Source organism: Mesoplodon bidens (genome assembly GCF_964165515.1).
Source record: "Mesoplodon bidens genome assembly, chromosome: 2".
In the NCBI taxonomy this organism is placed as follows: Eukaryota; Metazoa; Chordata; class Mammalia; order Artiodactyla; family Ziphiidae; genus Mesoplodon; species Mesoplodon bidens.
Window position 1 is genome coordinate 119,313,479 of NC_138177.1, and position 18,916 is coordinate 119,332,394.

General features: G+C 39.1%; 1 protein-coding gene and 1 pseudogene across 2 annotated transcripts in view; one reads left to right on the forward strand and one right to left on the reverse strand.

Moving 5' to 3' along the window:
* Positions 1–18,916, reverse strand: part of ST6GALNAC5 (ST6 N-acetylgalactosaminide alpha-2,6-sialyltransferase 5) — a gene marked incomplete at both ends in the record, with an annotated part of 176,716 nt that overhangs the window by 82,526 nt on the left and 75,274 nt on the right. The window lies entirely within an intron of this gene.
* Positions 8,730–11,415, forward strand: LOC308612653 (transcription initiation factor TFIID subunit 9-like; annotated as a pseudogene). The gene is made up of 2 exons: positions 8,730–8,853; positions 10,778–11,415. The product of its transcript is annotated as a transcription initiation factor TFIID subunit 9-like (transcript).

The following is an 18,916-nucleotide window of genomic DNA, read 5'->3' on the forward strand; positions in this document are numbered from 1 at the left end:
CCTGCATCTGCAGGCGGACTCTCAACCACTGCGCCACCAGGGAAGCCCCTAGAATATGGGATATTCTTGAAAATAACTGGCATGGACTCTTCAAAAATGTCAGTGGGGCTTCCCTGGTGGCGCAGTGGTTGAGAATCTGCCTGCCAATGCAGGGGACACGGGTTCGAGCCCTGGTCTGGGAAGATCCCACATGCCGCGGAGCAACTAGGCCCGTGAGCCACAACTACTGAGCCTGCGCGTCTGGAGCCTGTGCTCCACAACAAGAGAGGCCGCGATAGTGAGAGGCCCGCGCACCGTGATGAAGAGTGGCCCCCACCTGCCGCAACTAGAGAAAGCCCTCGCGCAGAAACGAAGACCCAACACAGCCAAAAATAAATAAATAAATAAGACCACATATTAAAAAATAAATAAAGTCTTAAAAAAATTGTGGTACATTGTCATAAAAAAAAAAAAAAATGTCAGTGACATAAGAAAAAAGGGGGAGGGCACTCATCTAGTAAAAGGAGACTATAAAAAGACATAATACATAAATGTAGTGTCTGATCCTATATTCGATCCTGATTTGGAAAAAGCCATCAGCTAGAAAGAATATTTTTGGAATAAATGAGAAAATTTAAATATGGTCTGTATCTCATATAAATCATGGTATCAAATGTTAAATTTATTATGTTGTGGTAATTATATTGTGATTATGTAGAACGATTTTTTTTTTCTTAGCTGAAGATATCAGCTGAAGTATGTAGGGTTGTGGTATGATGTCTAGTACTAACTTTCAAGTGGATCAACAAAATCTGTGTGTGGATAGATGCATGTGTGCACACATGGATGGATGGAGTTAAAGATAAAACAAAGGTGTCAAAATGTTAATAATTAATAAATGTAGGTGTGCTGGGTTAAACAGTCCCCCCAAAATACACGTTTACCCAGAATCTCAGAATGTGACCTTGTTTAACAATAGAGTCTTTGCAGAGTAATTAGTTAAATTAAAATGAGGTCATACTGGATAAGGGTGGGCCCTAAACCTAATATGGTTCTTAGAAAAAGAGGAGACATAGAGACACACAGGGGAGAAAGCCATGGTGACTGAGGCAGAGATTCGAGGAATACAAGCCAAGGAATGTCCAGGGCTGCCAGCAATCACCAGATGTCAGGAAGAGGCACCGAGTTCTTCCCTGGAGCCTTCAGAGGGAGCAGGGCCTACGGACACCGTGATTTTAGACTCCTAGTCTCCAGAACTGTGAGAGAATAAGTGTCTGTTGTATGAGTTACCCAATTTGTGGTGATTTGTTTTGGAAGTCCTGGGAAACTAATATGGTAGGTACCGGTTAAAAGTGTCCAGTGAAAATACTTTGGGTTTTGCCCGTGGGTCTGAAGTATTTCAAAATCACAAGTTGGGAAAAAATAAAAATAAATAAAATTAAAAAAAATTTAAACTTATGCATAGAAAAAAATCAAGGACATACACAAATCAACCAAATTTATCGCCCCGTAGTTGTAAAGAGTCCCTGCCCCTCAGTGACCTCAGAAATCCTCCTGTCCTCCTTGTTAAAAAGTGAGCTTAATCATCTCCCTCCCTCCTTCACAAATTTATGCTTGGTATCTTATGAGACTTTGGTTATTGGGTAGAACCGCCAGATGTGGAGAAATGGGGAGATGATTGGGAATAATACTGCTGAGTCATGGAAATGCAGTTGGCCTTCAATAGAACTGAGTGGAGCGAAGGTTCTAAAAAGAGGGTAAAGGGACAAAACAGATCCTCTTTTCACAAGAGTAATAGACAGCATCACTTAACAAGTCAAAGTATGAGCAAAGTCAATATTGGACCAGGATTGGGACGAAGAAACAAAGAAGGTGTTGACTTCACATAGAAAGGGATGTGCCATGGGAGGAGAGGGGTCAGACCTGTCACTAGGCTTTCTATCATCTAAGAAGGTTATTTAGTCTGTGGACTTGGAACTGGTCTTCCTGGGTCTGGATTCAGGTTGTCTCTTACTCTGCCTCTGTGAGTTTAGAAAACGGGATAATAATCGTACTTTTGCAGGGTTGTTGTAAGAAATGTATCTGCAAAGTACTAAGGAGAGTTCCTGCCACCCAGTATTATGCATGTTTGAGCTGTACATTCTTCTTGAATCTCGGGCCTGGGTTAGGTAACTGGCTTCACCCGTTAGTCTCAAACCATGGTGGATGCAGAAGCAGTGACAGAGTTTAACCCTGAAATTTTGGAATGATCACGCCCAGTGTTTCAAGGTATGGGGGAAAGAATTCTGCAGACGGTACAACCACAGATAAAATTTTATTTTCTCCTTTGAAGTGTTTGTAATTTTCCAAATGTTTTACAATAAGGTAGCGCCAATATGATAGTCAGAAAAAATGAAAGAACTAGGCATGTCCCTCTTACTCCTCATCTTCCCATTGAAAAAATGGAGGTGGTAGAGATAGTGGTGGGGAGGAAAGATTATGCATTTTGTTTTAAAGAATAAGAACATCAGTTAAGAAGCAGAAGTACTCGGATGTCCTGCAGCCCCTGCCCCAGACCTGCCCAGGCAGCTGACACTGGGGCTGGTTGCTCAGTAGGTCAGGGGAGACTCAGTGGAAAACTCATAAAAATAAAAAAAAAGACTCAAGTTGACTTTAGTGAATTATTCTGATGAAAATACATAAGCTCAAAGAGGAAAGCAAAAGGACATCAACAAGCTTGGATGTTTATTTAATGTGGATTTATGGGCTTCATTACAAAAAAACATTGATTAACAATAACTTACTTCCAAACAAAACCCGATGTGTATATAGTTGAAAATAAAATTGATAAACACTTCAGCAGTCGTTGCACTGTCCCAGGTTTCAGGACTGTAGATCCCTAAGTACTTTTTCATAATTTAATCCATTTTTAAAAGGGCACAATGACTAGGGGGTATGGTAGAAAAATGTTATTAAAAATATAAATATATGAAGCATCTGACTTAATGACTACCATATTGATTGATGAATTTATCCATGTCTCTATGTAAACAAATTAAACAAATCCCTGCTTGACACACATGATGGTCACAGATTCTTAGACACTTAAGAATCTTAAGAGGGCCCTTAAAGTATATCCAATTCAGCTCTCTATGCAAAGCAGGCATTATAATGCAATGTAAGTGATGAGTAGTCAAGCCCTCAGATGAGGTCTTCAGACCTCTGTCTAAACCACCCTCGTATTACCCAAAGCTGTAATAAAAAAATAGTTACCACTTAGCACACTCTGTGTGCTAGGAACTGGGTTCTTTGCTTGTCTGTTTGAATCATAGCACCTGCTTTTTTTTTCCTTTATGCCACTTATCACAATTGTGACACCATTTTTCACTAGTGTGATTTTTGTTCATTGTCTAGCTTTCCACTGGAACGTAAATCTTTGAGGGCAAAAATTGTGATGACTTTGCTTGCTGCTGTATCCCTAATCCCTTCTACATAGCCTGGAATTCATCAAGTATTTGTTAAATTAATGAACACAGCTTTGGATTCTTCTCCCAATTTTAACACTACTGGAAACTAAAGGTCATTGAGGTGTTCTCAAAGCTGATAAATGTCAGTACCAAGAATCAGACCCAGCTTCATTTGACCACAGAGGCTATGACTGTCCTACCAAGCTTCTTGGCCACCCAATTAGTTTAAAGCGAACCTATGAATTAAGCAATTTCAAATTAATAGCACGAATTTACATTCAATTCCTGTTCCCTCTCTCCAAAATGTGAATTTCAAATCTGAGTTTTAATTTTCTACAAGATGGTACTAATGCCACCTCTGGGCCTTGGTGTTTTTCTAATGCTTTACGTTATATATTTCAATGTTTACACATGCTCACCATCCCTAATCATCTCTATGGCTGTCTTTTTCCCTTTAATCAGAACCTTAGAACACAGTTTAAATCAATGGTGTGCTGCAGTCAGCCTGTACTAGCTCCCAGAACCCATGGTTAAATTTTCAGGGAGTTTGTGAGTTGGATGTCAAGCCACAGCCGTTATTAAAAATTAAACCTACAAGAAAATAAATTATATGAAAAACAAATGAAATTTCAGTGAAGAAAAATAAGCTTTTAAATAAATGGTGCTGGAACAATTGGACATCCATGGGCAAAAAAATAGCTTTGACTTAAAACCTCATACCATACAAAAATATTAACTCAAAATGGATTGTGGATTTAAATTTAAAATGCAAAATTTTAAAACTTTTATAAGAAAACATTGGAGAAAATCTTTAGGATCTAAACCTACATGAGGAGTCCTGAGACATTACATTAAAGGCATGATCCATAAAAGAAAGAATTGATAAATTTACCTTCATCAAAATTTAAGATTTTGTGACCCTTTTAAGAGGATGAAAAGATAAGTTACAGACTGGGAGAAAAAACTTGCAAACCACATACCTGACAAAATTCTTATATCTAGATGGTATAAAGAACTCTCAAAACTCAACAGTAAGGAAACAAAAAAATCTAATTAGAAAATGGGTAGATGATATAAAGAGGCATTTCACCAAAGAGGTGAATACGGGTGACAAACAAGCACATGAAAAGATGTCTAACATCATTAGCCATTAAGTAATGCAAATTAAAATCACAATATTGAGGGAGGAGATATGGGGATATATGTATATGTAAAGCTGATTCACTTTGTTATAAAGCAGAAACTAACACACCATTGTAAAGCAATAATACTCCAATAAAGATGTTAAAAAATAAATAATTAAAATCACAATATCATTATTCAACTATTAAAATAGCTAAAATGAAAAATAGTAACAACACAAAATGCTGGCAAGGATGCAGAGAAGCTTGATCTCTCATACATACTGGCAGGAAAGTAAAATGATACAACCACTTTAGAAAATAATTTCCAAAATAATTTGGAAAAAGTTACTTGTACTTTATCAAATGACTCAGCAGTCACACTCTTGGTCACATCCCAGAAAAATAAAAAATTACTTTCACACAAAAATCTGTACACAAATATTTATGGGAGCTCTATCCATAACAGTAAAAAACTGGAACAACTCAAATATCCATCAGTGGGTGAGTGGTTAACCAAACTGGTACATCCACACGATGGAACACTGCTTAACAATCAAAAGGAATGATACATGAAACAAAGTTCAGGGAATTATACTTAGTGAAAAAAAGTCAGTATCAAAAGTTTATGTAATGTATGGTTCTATATTTAAAACATTCTGGATATTTATTGTTATATTCACAATAGACATGGAAAACAGATTAAGGGTTATGAGAGACGAGGATGGAGTGGTGACAATCTAAAGAGAAAACGCAAGGGAATTCCTTTGTGATGATGGGACATTTATGTATCCTGAATGTCCTGGTGGTTATACAAATCTATACATGGGATAAAACTGCACACATACCACACATATACACAAACACACACACCCAACAAATGAATCCATATAAAAATGGTGATAGCTGATTAATGTCTTTAGTAGTATTGTATGAGCCTCAATTTCCTGTTTGTGATATTGTATTATGGTTATATAAGATGTCAACACTGGGGGAAGCTGGGTAAGGGGTATGTGGGACCCTGTGCTATTTTTGCAAGTTCCCATGTGTCTATAATTACTTCAAAATAAAAGGTAAATGAAACAAATGCAGAAGAAATAAATACTTAAGACATCACTTTCTAATTGCTTTACAACATTTTAGTATTAACTATGCCTTGAAATTATTCACATTCACTCTATGCTGGTTATATTATTAGTCAGCTCAGGCTACCATAAGAAAACACCAGAGACTGAGTGGCTTAAACAACAGACATTTCTCACAGTCCTGGAGGCTGGGGAGTTCACGATCAAGGTGCTGGGCAGATCTGGTTGCTGGTAAGAGCTCTTTTCCTGGCCTGTAGATGACAGTCTTCTAGCTGAGGCTGTGTCCTTACATGGCAGACAGCAAGCAAGCTGTGGTGTTTCTTCCACTTCTAATAGGGACACTAATCCTATCATGGGAGCTCTACCCTCATGACCTCATCTTAATTGAATTACCTCCCAAAGGCCCCACCTTCAAATACAATCACACTAGGAGTTAGGGCTTCAACATACAAATTTTAGGGGGATACAAACATTCAGTCCATAACAGTGGAAATATCATACAAGTTCTGCTACTATGCCTCTCTTCCCTACTCTGAATTCAATGATATCTCATTGGTAGCTGGAAATCAGCCATATGAGAGTATTTATATCACAGAAATAAGTACGCACTACAAATCAGAACTTGGTTTATTGTACATCTGATTGCAAAAAAAGTAATGGAGAAAATGTTAACATTGTAAATTAAGCTTTAAAGTGTGCTATGTCTGTAACCATTACATCAAGAATAGCATCAAATTGAAAAACCAGTCTTCTATTATTTGAAAACTATTGTTTGATTCTGCAAAGAAGTTGCTCACGTTTTGATCCAGGTTTGTCCTGAGTGAGAAAAGTTCCAACACTGGTCTTTTTTGTTTCTCTTTCTTCTAATTAAGTAACCAAAAATATCAACCACATTCCTGTTGGGACTGTACTCATTCATTAATTGCAACCACAGATTGTCTACAGACACAAGAATTTTGCAAAAATCAATGAAAGCATTCTGTGAGGACCAGTTGGCTATATGGAATTTACAACAAAGCATATTGTATATTAGTATCTTATTAGTAGTAGTATTAGTATTTTATTATTATTTCTAAAGTGTGTACTGCCTTTAGAGCAATAAAATTCATAATAAACTGAAGCACGGACATATGCGCATTTTAAAAGAGCGCTAGTATGTAAACATTTACTGGCACAACGCTAGTTTAAGTCCAATCCTCTCTTTGTTCTTACTTCAGTGGAGACAAATCGCCACTCCCCTTTAAAGTGGTGATGTAGGTTACCTGTGCCACATCAGGATTTTACCATTTGCAGATGTTCTGTTTCTGGGAGACTGATTTGACTCCCTGTATGTTCAGATATGTATATTCAGAATCAACAACCTCCTACAACTGTAAACCCTTTTGACTTTACAGGAAGATGCTCTAGTTTCTCTCACGAAGAGTCTCTCACTGTGGGCTGGGTCAGTTCCACTTTGCTTTTAGGTTAGATGCCAAATTTACAAGTTTTCTAGTGGTTTTTCCATTTCTTTTGGTATAACAATATCTGAAAGCAAGATTTCTTTACAACTGGTGGTTCATGGGATTAGTCACCTTGGGCCTTTACCTAGTAAATATTTTACACTCAGTGTCCCTTTGCTGTGGCATATACTGGTCAGAGATCAAACTTCCCAACCGATTTGCTGTTGGTTCCATGTGTAGCTACTTTCGGGCTCTGTGCTTCTGTTTATTCTGGAAGGCCTTTCACCCCGATTCCAGTGCCCAGCACCTACCCTTCTATCAAGGTTCAGTTCAGCTACCTTTCCTTTCCTTTCCTAATCCATTCAGTATGGAAAAAAAATCATCCTTTTCTCTGAATTCCTCAATATAGCCAAATCTTTCTTCTGACATCTTCTCCCTTATACTGCTGTCGCATATATCTGTGGCTTATGTCAAAGGTTTCTATTATGTCCTTAAGGAAGAGCTCTTCCCTAATTTATTTCTAAATCCCACCATGGTGACTAGTTTAATGCCCGTACATAGTTAAGACTTCTGAAAAATTGGTTCAGCGGAATGAGCGGGCTATATGTCACCAAATGAACAAGTGAGTTCATCTCCTTAAGCCTCAGTTTTCTTACCTGTAAGTTAGGAATGATAATAAAGAGATTATATCTTATGGTTATTGTAAAAAGCGGAGCTAAGATATATAAAATGACTAGCACAGTGCCTGGCTAATGGCGGCTGCTCAATAAATGGTGTGTGTGTGTGTGTGTGTGTGTAATACATAGGAAACACATATAACATAAATATGTGGTATATACGATTACCATTGCTGGCACTATCATTACCATATGACTATTATTGATACCAGGTTCAAGTTTCAGTGAGTGTGTTCTATGAATTCTCTAGTACATTATAAACTTGGTCTGTAAGTCAGGAGTCAGACAGAAGATGCAAGTTTTCATCTCAGCTCTGCCCAATGTTCATGATCTTGGGCAGTCAACCTCCCTGGGCTTCAGTTCCCTTATATGCAAAATATGTGTGTGAATGCAAGGAGAAGGCTGAGCCTCTTTGAAGGTCTGTCCCTCCACAATACCACATGGCAAGTCCCCTTGGGTGAACCGGGCTCCCAGTGACAGGCAGCACACTGCCTCCAATAACTGCCTCTCTCTAAAACCTCAGCAACAGACTAAGTACCCTTTGGCAAGTCTGTCTCAGTGATGTACACATGGGTGCAGAGATCCCCAGCCATTCCACTTGTTGACTTTACTGCCTGGGGAAGGATTATTTCCTTCTTCATTCTGTGACTACAGTGAGCATTTGGAAGTTGTAGGGAAAAAAATCAGTGCCAGAGAGTTCTGGAGGTGACGTATCTAATACTTTTTCTCTTGGCAAGTCCCTGCGGGGGGGATGCCTCTCAAGTTGATCACTCTGATGACAGTGCACCAGTGCATCCTCCCTGCAGACCCCATGTGACACAGGGCTGGGGACCTCAATTACAGAGGCAGGAACACAGAAGTCCAGAATAACAGGGTGTCTCAGCTGGGAGAGGCCTGTCTAGTCTAAGCTTTCAATTTTACACATGAGGAAACTGAAGGTCAGAGGAGCCAAAGGACTCCTTCAAGGTCGCAGAGCTAGTTAATGGAAGAGCTGGGTCTAGGAAGTGCACCTCCTGGAGTCCCGGCTCACAGCTTCTGCTCCCACTTCAGTCCCACCTGCCGTGGGCCAGCATCACGGCCGGCCAGGAGCCTCTCTGATGGCAAAAGTGAGTTCCAAACAGGCACCAATATACATTGTCTTCTCCCCTGGCCCCCAGGTCTCAAATAAAATCTGACTGTTGGAGAGAGTTGAAGTTGGCCTTGGGAAAAACTAATTCCAATTTTTAACTCCCATGAGAACAGTGAAAATTGTTGTCTTTAATGTATATGCCACCCCATCCTGGATGTGATTATTTAGGAGCAGTGAGCAACTGGTGCCTCAGGGGCCCTTTTCCTTTTCTGGCTGAGCACAGACCCAGCGATGAACCGCAGGGCATGGCTTACAAGAAACAGTAGTTATGTTTCCTGCCCAGACTCAGAGGGCAGCTGCTGACTGTGAGCTCCTAGAGAAGAGTACAGCCCAAGCATCAACCTGGCACAAGAGCCGTCACCTGGAAGACATTCAAAATGTTGGTTGGATGAGTCCAGAAAGTGTCACTCATGCTGGTGACCCCAGTGTCACAGAATATGTAGAATATGAAAAGGCTCTTTTCATATAATAATAGCTGCCCTTTAACAAATGAAGATGAGGTTGAAAACGAGTCATTTGAGCTTAAGGAAGCTTATCGTTCTTGATATGTTTTGGAGTAAGAAAATCAGACATACACTTTATCAGATTCACTATAGTGGGAGTAGTCACACGGGAGGAAGGAAAGTAGAGTGAAAAGTATATTCTTGTTTATAGTCCTATTTCAATAGTTTTCTTTCTCTCTTTTTTCACTCATTAATAAAATGATGTGTGGGATGACCTGGAGTCTCTAACGTTGGAATATGGTACTATTCTGGAATTCTGTGCTCTGGGGCTTGGTAGGAGACATAGTGCTCCCATTCACTCTCTCTCGCTCGTTCTCACTGGCCAGTTCTCTTTCTTTGGGGGGATGTTGGTTCTGAGGAGAGAAATCAGGGCGCTGATCACTCAGGTGGGAGAAGCTTACAGGAGCCAGAAAGTCTTCCGAGGCAGAAACGTCTAAATCCCACTTCATGTTCCCTTTCTGGCCCAAACTCCCTTAGGTTGGGATAATGTGGCTGAGTTACAATCAATGAAATGTGGAGAAGGTGTCATGAGGGCACTTCCCGGCCCCTACAGACATGTGGGGAAACTTTTAGCTTCCTCTTTTCTTGACACAGCAACCTTGCAGCCTTCAGGATAGGAGAGGGTCACCTGATTCACCCTGGACTTTGAGTGCAGAATAAAATCCTCAGTGTCTTAAACAATTTACTCATTGAGGTTTATTTATTACTGAAGCATAGCCTACCTTATCCTGACCTTTCTTCTAATTTATCAAGCCCATTTCATCTGAGGATGACAAGGTGGGGCAGAATGCAGGACAGGAGGCTTCTTCAGGATTCAACGTTTTGCATTTTTTTTTTGAGATCCTCTCCTGTTATCCTGCTTAGAAACATGAATGTGTCAGCACAGGGTACAGGGATTTGAGGGGAATTTATACACATGCCCAAATTTTCTCTTCTGGCCCAAGTTTCCCCAAGTGTTCCTTTCTTGTTTTAATATGTACTAAAAAAAAAAACCCTTATAAGATAAAAGATAAACTTTGAAGGTGAATTAAATACTTTGGTAAACTTTAAATAGTTTTGTAACTTTTTAATAATCAAGATCTTTTAACTTTAACAATCCCTCATTTAAAGTTACTAATTTTCCTTAAGAAAACAGGGGATAAGCTTCATGACATTGGTCTTGGCAGTGATTTCATGGACCTGACATCGAAAGCATTGGCAACAAAAGCGAAAATAGACAAGTGGGATTACATCAAACTAAAAAGCTTCTGCACAGCAAAGAAAACAATCCTATCTCCTGTCTCATTTCTTTTTCCTACTCAGCCTTTCATCCCTACTCCTTCCTTCTGAATTACATAGCCTTATGGTTAATCATTTTAATGTGCAGATTAATTCTGGGTCTTCATGTCCTGTCTGCAGCTGACAGAAATGAAGGTAATGAAGGAAGAGAAGATTCTGAGCCATTTACCTCTCCTCCCCCAAGAGATTTTTTATTAGATATCGCAAAGCAAAGAAATCAAACCCCTTTGCCATTGATCAAGGCATGTTCAGGCTCTAGATTGCCAACTGGTAGATACTCCTTGACTGCTCCAAATTATAGATTTAAATCTTTACAAAACAGGGATCTACTTCTGCAGGAAGAACAGTTCTGCAGTAAAGTGTTGGTTCAGTTATTAGCAGACCAAGTACTCCCACACTTGGCACACCAACCCCACACACCATGTCTGTGTCAACTAAAGTAGGGACTCCAGTGTCCCTCAAAGGGCAAAGGTTCACAGTACAGATGCCCACTTCACAATCCCCAGCTGTGAAAGCATCAATTCCTGCAACATCAGCAGTTCAGAATGTTCTAATTAATCCATCATTAATTAGGTCCAAAGACATTCTTATTACCACTAACATGGTGTCATCACAAAATACTGCCAGTGAATCATCAAATGCATTGAAAATAAAATGTGAAGATAATGATGACCATGATAATTTGTAATCTAGCCTTGATGCATGTAACATGGGTTTTAAATCCATTGTACCGAGGTTAAACATGCATGCTGGATGTTTCCAAGCTATGTTTTAGAAAAAATGTATTTAATGAGTAAATATGGTTATTATACTTTCCAATTAAAAAAGAAAAGAAGATACCAATTGTGTTTCTTACTACAACATCTGAAATAAAAACTAATTGTCCTCTTGAAAAAAAATAAATAAAGTTACTAATTAAGTTTAAAGAGCTGTTGAAATAAATGTCTAGGTCCAAGATGGAGCTGCTTCTGCCTGGGGTGCCATGTCAGCAAACTGAAACATGTAACTTTTAAGTCCCTATAAATGTTCCACTTGACCAGAAATGCAATATATCCAGTCAACCAATCCGCACATGCCAAGCCAACTTGGGGCTCTTTACATATTCCCTTTTCCTTAAAATTTCCCTTCTCTATTCCTCATTCTTTATCCTATAAAAGCTTCCTGCCTTCCAGTTCATTTTGAAGTTCTCTGGACCCTTGGGAATGGAGACTGCTCACTTCATGAAGTGTCAAAGTTTGTATCATCTAAATTGTCTTCTTTAATTATTTTAAGAGAGCTTAATCTCTACTTATTTCCTGTTACATGATAGAGAAGAAATTTCTTTTTTTAAAATAAATTTATCTATTTATTTATTTATTTTTGGCTGCTGTGCACAGGCTTTCTCTAGTTGTGACAAGTGGGGGTTACTCTTAGTTGTGGTGCACGGGTTTCTCATTGTGATGGATTCTTTTGTTGCAGAGCACGGGCTCTAGGTGCACAGACTTCAGTAGTTGTGGTTTGCGGGCTCTAGAGTTCAGGCTCAGTAGTTGTGGTCCACGGGCTTAGCTGCTCCGCAGCATGTGGGATCTTCCCGGACCAGGGCTCGAACCCGTGTCCCCTGCACTGGCAGGTGGATTCTTAACCACTGTGCCACCAGGGAAGCTCCCAGAAAAAAATGTTTTTAAAGCTACAGGATACAGCTTTTAGACCAGGATTATTTATATTATAATCAACCTAGATGCATAAAATATTATTCATCCTAAACTTCAGTTAATGTCTAATTAAAAAAAAAGGAGATTCAGGAATTCTCGACCTGGTTGCATTTTTATTCTCAAAGTTAGTCTGTTGCTAATAAATAAATTATTGTTATGAATTTGAATTGTTGCCCATGCAAACTGGAATCATGGATAACTGAGTAAATAAAAATGTGTTTGAGTTTGGATCAGTACATTTTATGAGCCTAGAATTTCATAAGAGGAACTGAACTCAGCTAGTACTTCTGAAACCAGGGCCCCTGCTAAAACCGAATTCCCCTGACAAGTATGATTAACCGCTCTATCTAAAACTTAATTCCCTTTCTTGTCCCACCCCTGTTCCCCTCAGGAGTAAGAAGTATTAAAGAAAAGGGGGGATTGAAATTGAGCAGGACCCTGTGAGGCCCTCCCATGTACAAAAGCCTTTGTGTTCCCCACCCTTTCTTGTTTGTAGAAAAGATTTTAGTCTCCTATGCCTTCCCTGAGTTCCAAAGAGAAGACTCAAACAGTTACGAATTAGAGAAGTGATGGAATGCAGAAACAAAGGAAAAGCAATTAAACAAGATAGCTTGAACAACAGTTCAGTGATAAGACAGAGTCCTCCTGAAGGAATGTACATAACAATATGATGCATATCTTTGAGTTGTTATGCAGAAATTAAGACCCCTGACCAGGTGGAGGATGGTGACAACGTGCTGACCCCAGTCTGGTTGGAACCAGAAAGTTGATTGATGTAGGAGCCCTTATTCTTGGATCCCCCTGGAGTTTTTAAATCCCAGAGTAGTCCAGACTCTGGCAAGTCATCGATTACAGCTCGAGTTTTCCTACGCCAACACTGTCTGAGCCGGGTAGATGAAAGGCTCTTGGTACTGCAGCCAGGAGTCAGTGCTGTGCCTCTGAAGTGGGAGAGCCAACTTCAGGACACGGGTCCACAAGAGACCTCCCAGCTCCACATAATATCAAGCGGCGAAAATCTCCCAGAGATCTCCATCTCAACACCAGCACCCAGCTTCAGTCAACAACCAGCAAGCTACAGTGCTGGTCACCCTATGCCAAGCAACTAGCAAGGCAGGAACACAACCCCACCCATTAGCAGAGAGGCTGCCTAAAAACATAATAAGGCCACAGGCACCCCAAAACATACCACCAGACCTGGACCTCTCCACGAGAAAGACAAGATCGAGCCTCAACCACCAGAACACAGGCACTAGTCCCCCCCACCAGGAAGCCTACACAACCTACTGAAACAACCTTAGCCACTGGGGACAGACACCAAAAACAACGGGAACTACGAACCTGCAGCCTGCAAAAACGAGACCCCAAACACAGTAACATAAGCAAAATGAGAAGACAGAAAGACACACAGCAGGTGAAGGAGCAAGATAAAAACCCACCAGACCTAACAAATGAAGAGGTAATAGGCAGTCTACCTGAAAAAGAATTCAGAATAATGATAGTAAAGATGATCCAAGATTCTATTTCCCAGATCCAAAATCTTGGAAATAGAATAGACAAAATGCAAGAAACAGTTAACAAGGATCTAGAAGAACTAAAGATGAATCAAGCATCGATTAAAAACACAATAAATGAAATGAAAAATACTCGAGATGGGATCAATAGCAGAATAACTGAGGCAGAAGAACGGATAAGTGAGGTGGAAGATAAAATAGTGGAAATAACTGCTGCAGAGCAAAATAAAGAAAAAAGAATGAAAAGAACAGAGGACAGTCTCAGAGACCTCTGGGACAACATTAAATGCACCAACATTCGAATTATAGGGGTTCCAGAAGAAGAAGAGAAAAAGAAAGGGACTGAGAAAATATTTGAAGAGATTATAGTTGAAAACTTCCCTAATATGGGAAAGGAAATAGTTAATCAAGTCCAGGAGGCACAGAGAGTCCCATACAGAATAAATCCAAGGAGAAATACGCCAAGACACATATTAATCAAACTGTCAAAAATTAAACACAAAGAAGTCATATTAAAAGCAGCAAGGCAAAAACAACAAATAACACACAAGGGAATCCCCATCAGGATAACAGCTGATCTCTCAGCAGAAACTCTACAAGCCAGAAGGGAGTGGCAGGACATAATTAAAGTGATGAAGGAGAGAAAACTGCAACCAAGATTACTCTACCCAGCAAGGATCTCATTCAGATTTGATGGAGAAATTAAAACCTTCACAGACAAGCAAAAGCTGAGAGAGTTCAGCACCACCAAACCAGCTTTACAACAAATGCTAAAGGGACTTCTCTAGGCAAGAAACACAACAGAAGGAATATACCTACAATAACGAACCCAAAGCAATTAAGGAAATGGGAATAGGAACATACATATCAATAATTACCTTAAATGTAAATGGACTAAATGCTCCCACCAAAAGACACAGAGTGGCTGAATGGATACAAAAACAAGACCCATATATATGCTGTCTACAAGAGACCCACTTCAGACCTAGAGACACATACAGATTGAAAGTAAGGGGATGGAAAAAGATATTCCATGCAAATGGAAATCAAAAGAAAGCTGGAGTAGCAATTCTTACATCAGACAAAATAGACTTTAAAATAAAGACTATTAGAAGAGACAAAGAAGGACACTACATAATGATAAAGGGGTCGATCCAAGAAGAAGATATAACAATTGTAAATATTTATGCACCCAACATAGGAGCACCTCAATACATAAGGCAAATACTAACAGCCATAAAAGGGGAAATTGACAGTAACACACTCATAGTAGGGGACTTTAACACCCCACTTTCACCAATGGACAGATCATCCAAAATGAAAATAAATAAGGAAACACAAGCTTTAAATGATACATTAAACAAGATGGACTTAATTGATATTTATAGGACATTCCATTCAAAAACAACAGAATACACATTTTTCTCAAGTGCTCATGGAACATTCTCCAGGATAGATCATATCTTGGGTCACAAATCAAGCCTTGGTAAATTTAAGAAAATTGAAATTGTATCAAGTATCTTTTCCGACCACAATGCTATGAGACTAGACATCAATTACAGGAAAAGATCTGTAAAAAATACAAACACATGGCGGCTAAACAATACACTACTCAATAACTAAGTGATCACTGAAGAAATCAAAGAGGAAATTAAAAAATACCTAGAAACAAATGACAATGGAGACACGACGACCCAAAACCTATGGGACGCAGAAAAAGCAGTTCTAAGGGGGAAGTTTATAGCAATACAATCCCACCTTAAGAAACAGGAAACATCTCGAGTAAACAACCTGACCCTGCACCTAAAGCAATTAGAGAAAGAAGAACAAAAACATCCCAAAGTTAGCAGAAGGAAAGAAATCATAAAGATCAGATCAGAAATAAATGAAAAAGAAGTGAAGGAAACGATAGCAAAGATCAATAAAACTAAAAGCTGGTTCTTTGAGAAGATAAACAAAATTGACAAACCATTAGCCAGACTCATCAAGAAAAAAAGGGAGAAGACTCAAATCAACAGAATTAGAAATGAAAAAGGAGAAGTAACAACTGACACTGCAGAAATACAAAAGATCATGAGAGATTACTACAAGCAACTCTATGCCCATAAAATGGACAACCTGGAAGAAATGGACAAATTCTTAGAAATGCACGACCTGCCAAGACTGAATCAGGAAGAAATAGAAAATATGAATAGACCAATCACAAGCACTGAATTTGAAACTGTGATTAAAAATCTTCCAACAAACAAAAGCCCAGGACCAGATGGCTTCACAGGCGAATTCTATCAAACATTTAGAGAAGAGCTAACACCCATCCTTCTCATACTCTTCCAAACAATTTCAGAGGAAGGAACACTCCCAAACTCATTCTACGAGGCCACCATCACCTTGATACCAAAACCAGGCAAGGATGTCACAAAGAAAGAAAACTACAGGCCAATATCACTGATGAACATAGATGCAAAAATCCTCAACAAAATACTAGCAAACAGAATCCAACAGCACATTAAAAGGATCATACACCATGATCAAGTGGGGTTTATTCCAGGAATGCAAGGATTCTTCAATATGCGCAAATCAATCAATGTGATACACCATATTAACAAGTTGAAGGAGAAAAACCATATGATCATCTCAATAGATGCAGAGAAAGCTTTCGACAAAATTCAACACCCATTTATGATAAAAACCCTGCAGAAAGTAGGCATAGAGGGAACTTTCCTCAACATAATAAAGGCCATATATGACAAACCCACAGCCAAAATTGTCCTCAATGGTGAAAAACTGAAACCATTTCCACGAAGATCAGGATCAAGACAAGGTTGCCCACTCTCACCACTCTTATTCAACTTAGTTTTGGAAGTTTTAGCCACAGCAATCCGAGAAGAAAAGGAAATAAAAGGAATCCAAATTGGAAAAGAAGAAGTAAAGCTGTCACTGTTTGCAGATGACATGATACTATACATAGAGAATCCTAAAGATGCTACCAGAAAACTACTAGAGCTAATCAATGAATTTGGTCAAGTTGCAGGATACAAAATTAATGCCCAGAAATCTCTGGCATTCCTGTACACTAATGATGAAAAATCTGAAAATGAAATCAAGAAAACACTCCCATTTACCATTGCAACAAAAAGAATAAAATATCTAGGAATAAACCTACCTAAGGAGACAAAAGACCTGTATGCAAAAAATTATAAGACACTGATGAAAGAAATTAAAGATGATACAAATAGATGGAGAGATATACCATGCTCCTGGATTGGAAGAATCAATATTGTGAAAATGACTCTAATACCCAAAGCAATCTACAGATTCAATGCAATCCCTATCAAACTTCCACTGGAATTTTTCACAGAACTAGAACAAAAAATTTGAAAATTTGTTTGGAAAAACAAAAGACCCCGAATAGCCAAAGCAATCTTGAGAACGAAAAACAGAGCTGGAGGAATCAGGCTCCCTGACTTCAGACTATACTACAAAGCTACAGTAATCAAGACAGTGTGGTACTGGCACAAAAACAGAAAGATAGATCAATGGAATAGGATAGAAAGCCCAGAGATAAACCCACGCACATATGGTCAACTTATCTTTGATAAAGGAGGCAGGAATGTACAGTGGAGAAAGGACAGCCTCTTCAATAAGTGGTGCTGGGAAAACTGGACAGGGACTTGTAAAGTATGAGATTAGATCATTCCCTAACACCATACACAAATATAAGCTCAATATGGATTAAAGACCTAAATGTAAGGCCAGAAACTATCAAACTCTTAGAGGAAAACATAGGCAGAACACTCTATGACATAAATCACACAAGATCCTTTTGGACCCACCTCCTAGAGAAATGGAAATAAAAACAAAGATAAACAAATGGGACCTAAAGAAACTTCAAAGCTTTTGCACAGCAAAGGAAACCATAAACAAGACCAAAAGACAACCCTCAGAATGGGAGAAAATAATTGCAAATGAAGCAACTGACAAAGGATTAATCTCTAAAATTTATAAACAGCTCATGCAGCTCAATAGCAAAAAAACAAACAACCCAGTCCAAAAATGGGCAGAAGACTTAAATAGGCATTTCTCCAAAGAAGATATACAGACTGCCAACAAACACATGAAAGAATGCTCAACATCATTAATCATTAGAGAAATGCAAATCAAAACTACAATGAGATATCATCTCACACCAGTCAGAATGGCCATCATCAAGAAATCTAGAAACAATAAATGCTGGAGAGGGTGTGGAGAAAAGGGAACACTCTTGCACTGCTGGTGGGAATGTGAATTGGTACAGCCACTATGGAGAACAGTATGGAGGTTCCTTAAAAAACTAAAAATAGAACTACCATATGACCCAGCAATCCCACTACTAGGCATATACCCTGAGAAAACCATAATTCAAAAAGAGACATGTACCAAAATGCTCATTGCAACTCTATTCACAATAGCCCAGAACTGGAAACAACCTAAGTGTCCATCATCGGCTGAATGGATAAAGAAGATGTGGCACATATATACAATGGAATATTACTCAGCCATAAAAAGAAACGAAACTGAGCTAGTTGTAATGAGGTGGATAGACCTAGAGCCTGTCATACAGAGTGAAGTAAGTCAGAAAGAGAAAGACAAATACCGTATGCTAACACATATATACGGAATTTAAAAAAGAAAAATGTCATGAAGAACCTAGGGGTAAAACGGGAATAAAGACACAGACCTAATTGAGAATGGACTTGAGGATATGGGGAGGGGGAAGGGTAAGCTGTGACAAAGCGAAAGAGAGGCATGGACATATATACACTACCAAACATAAGGTAGATAGATAGTGGGAAGCAGCCACAGAGCACAGGGAGATCAGCTCAGTGCTTTGTGACCGCCTGGAGTGGTGGGATGGGGAGGGTGGGAGGGAGGGAGATGCATGAGGGAAGGGATGTGGGAACAGAGGTATATGTATGACTGATTCACTTTGTTATAAAGCAGAAACTAATTAAAAAAAAAAAAAGAAAGTTGATTGAGATTCCTGAAATTCCACCTTGTCACCTAACCACCACCCCAAT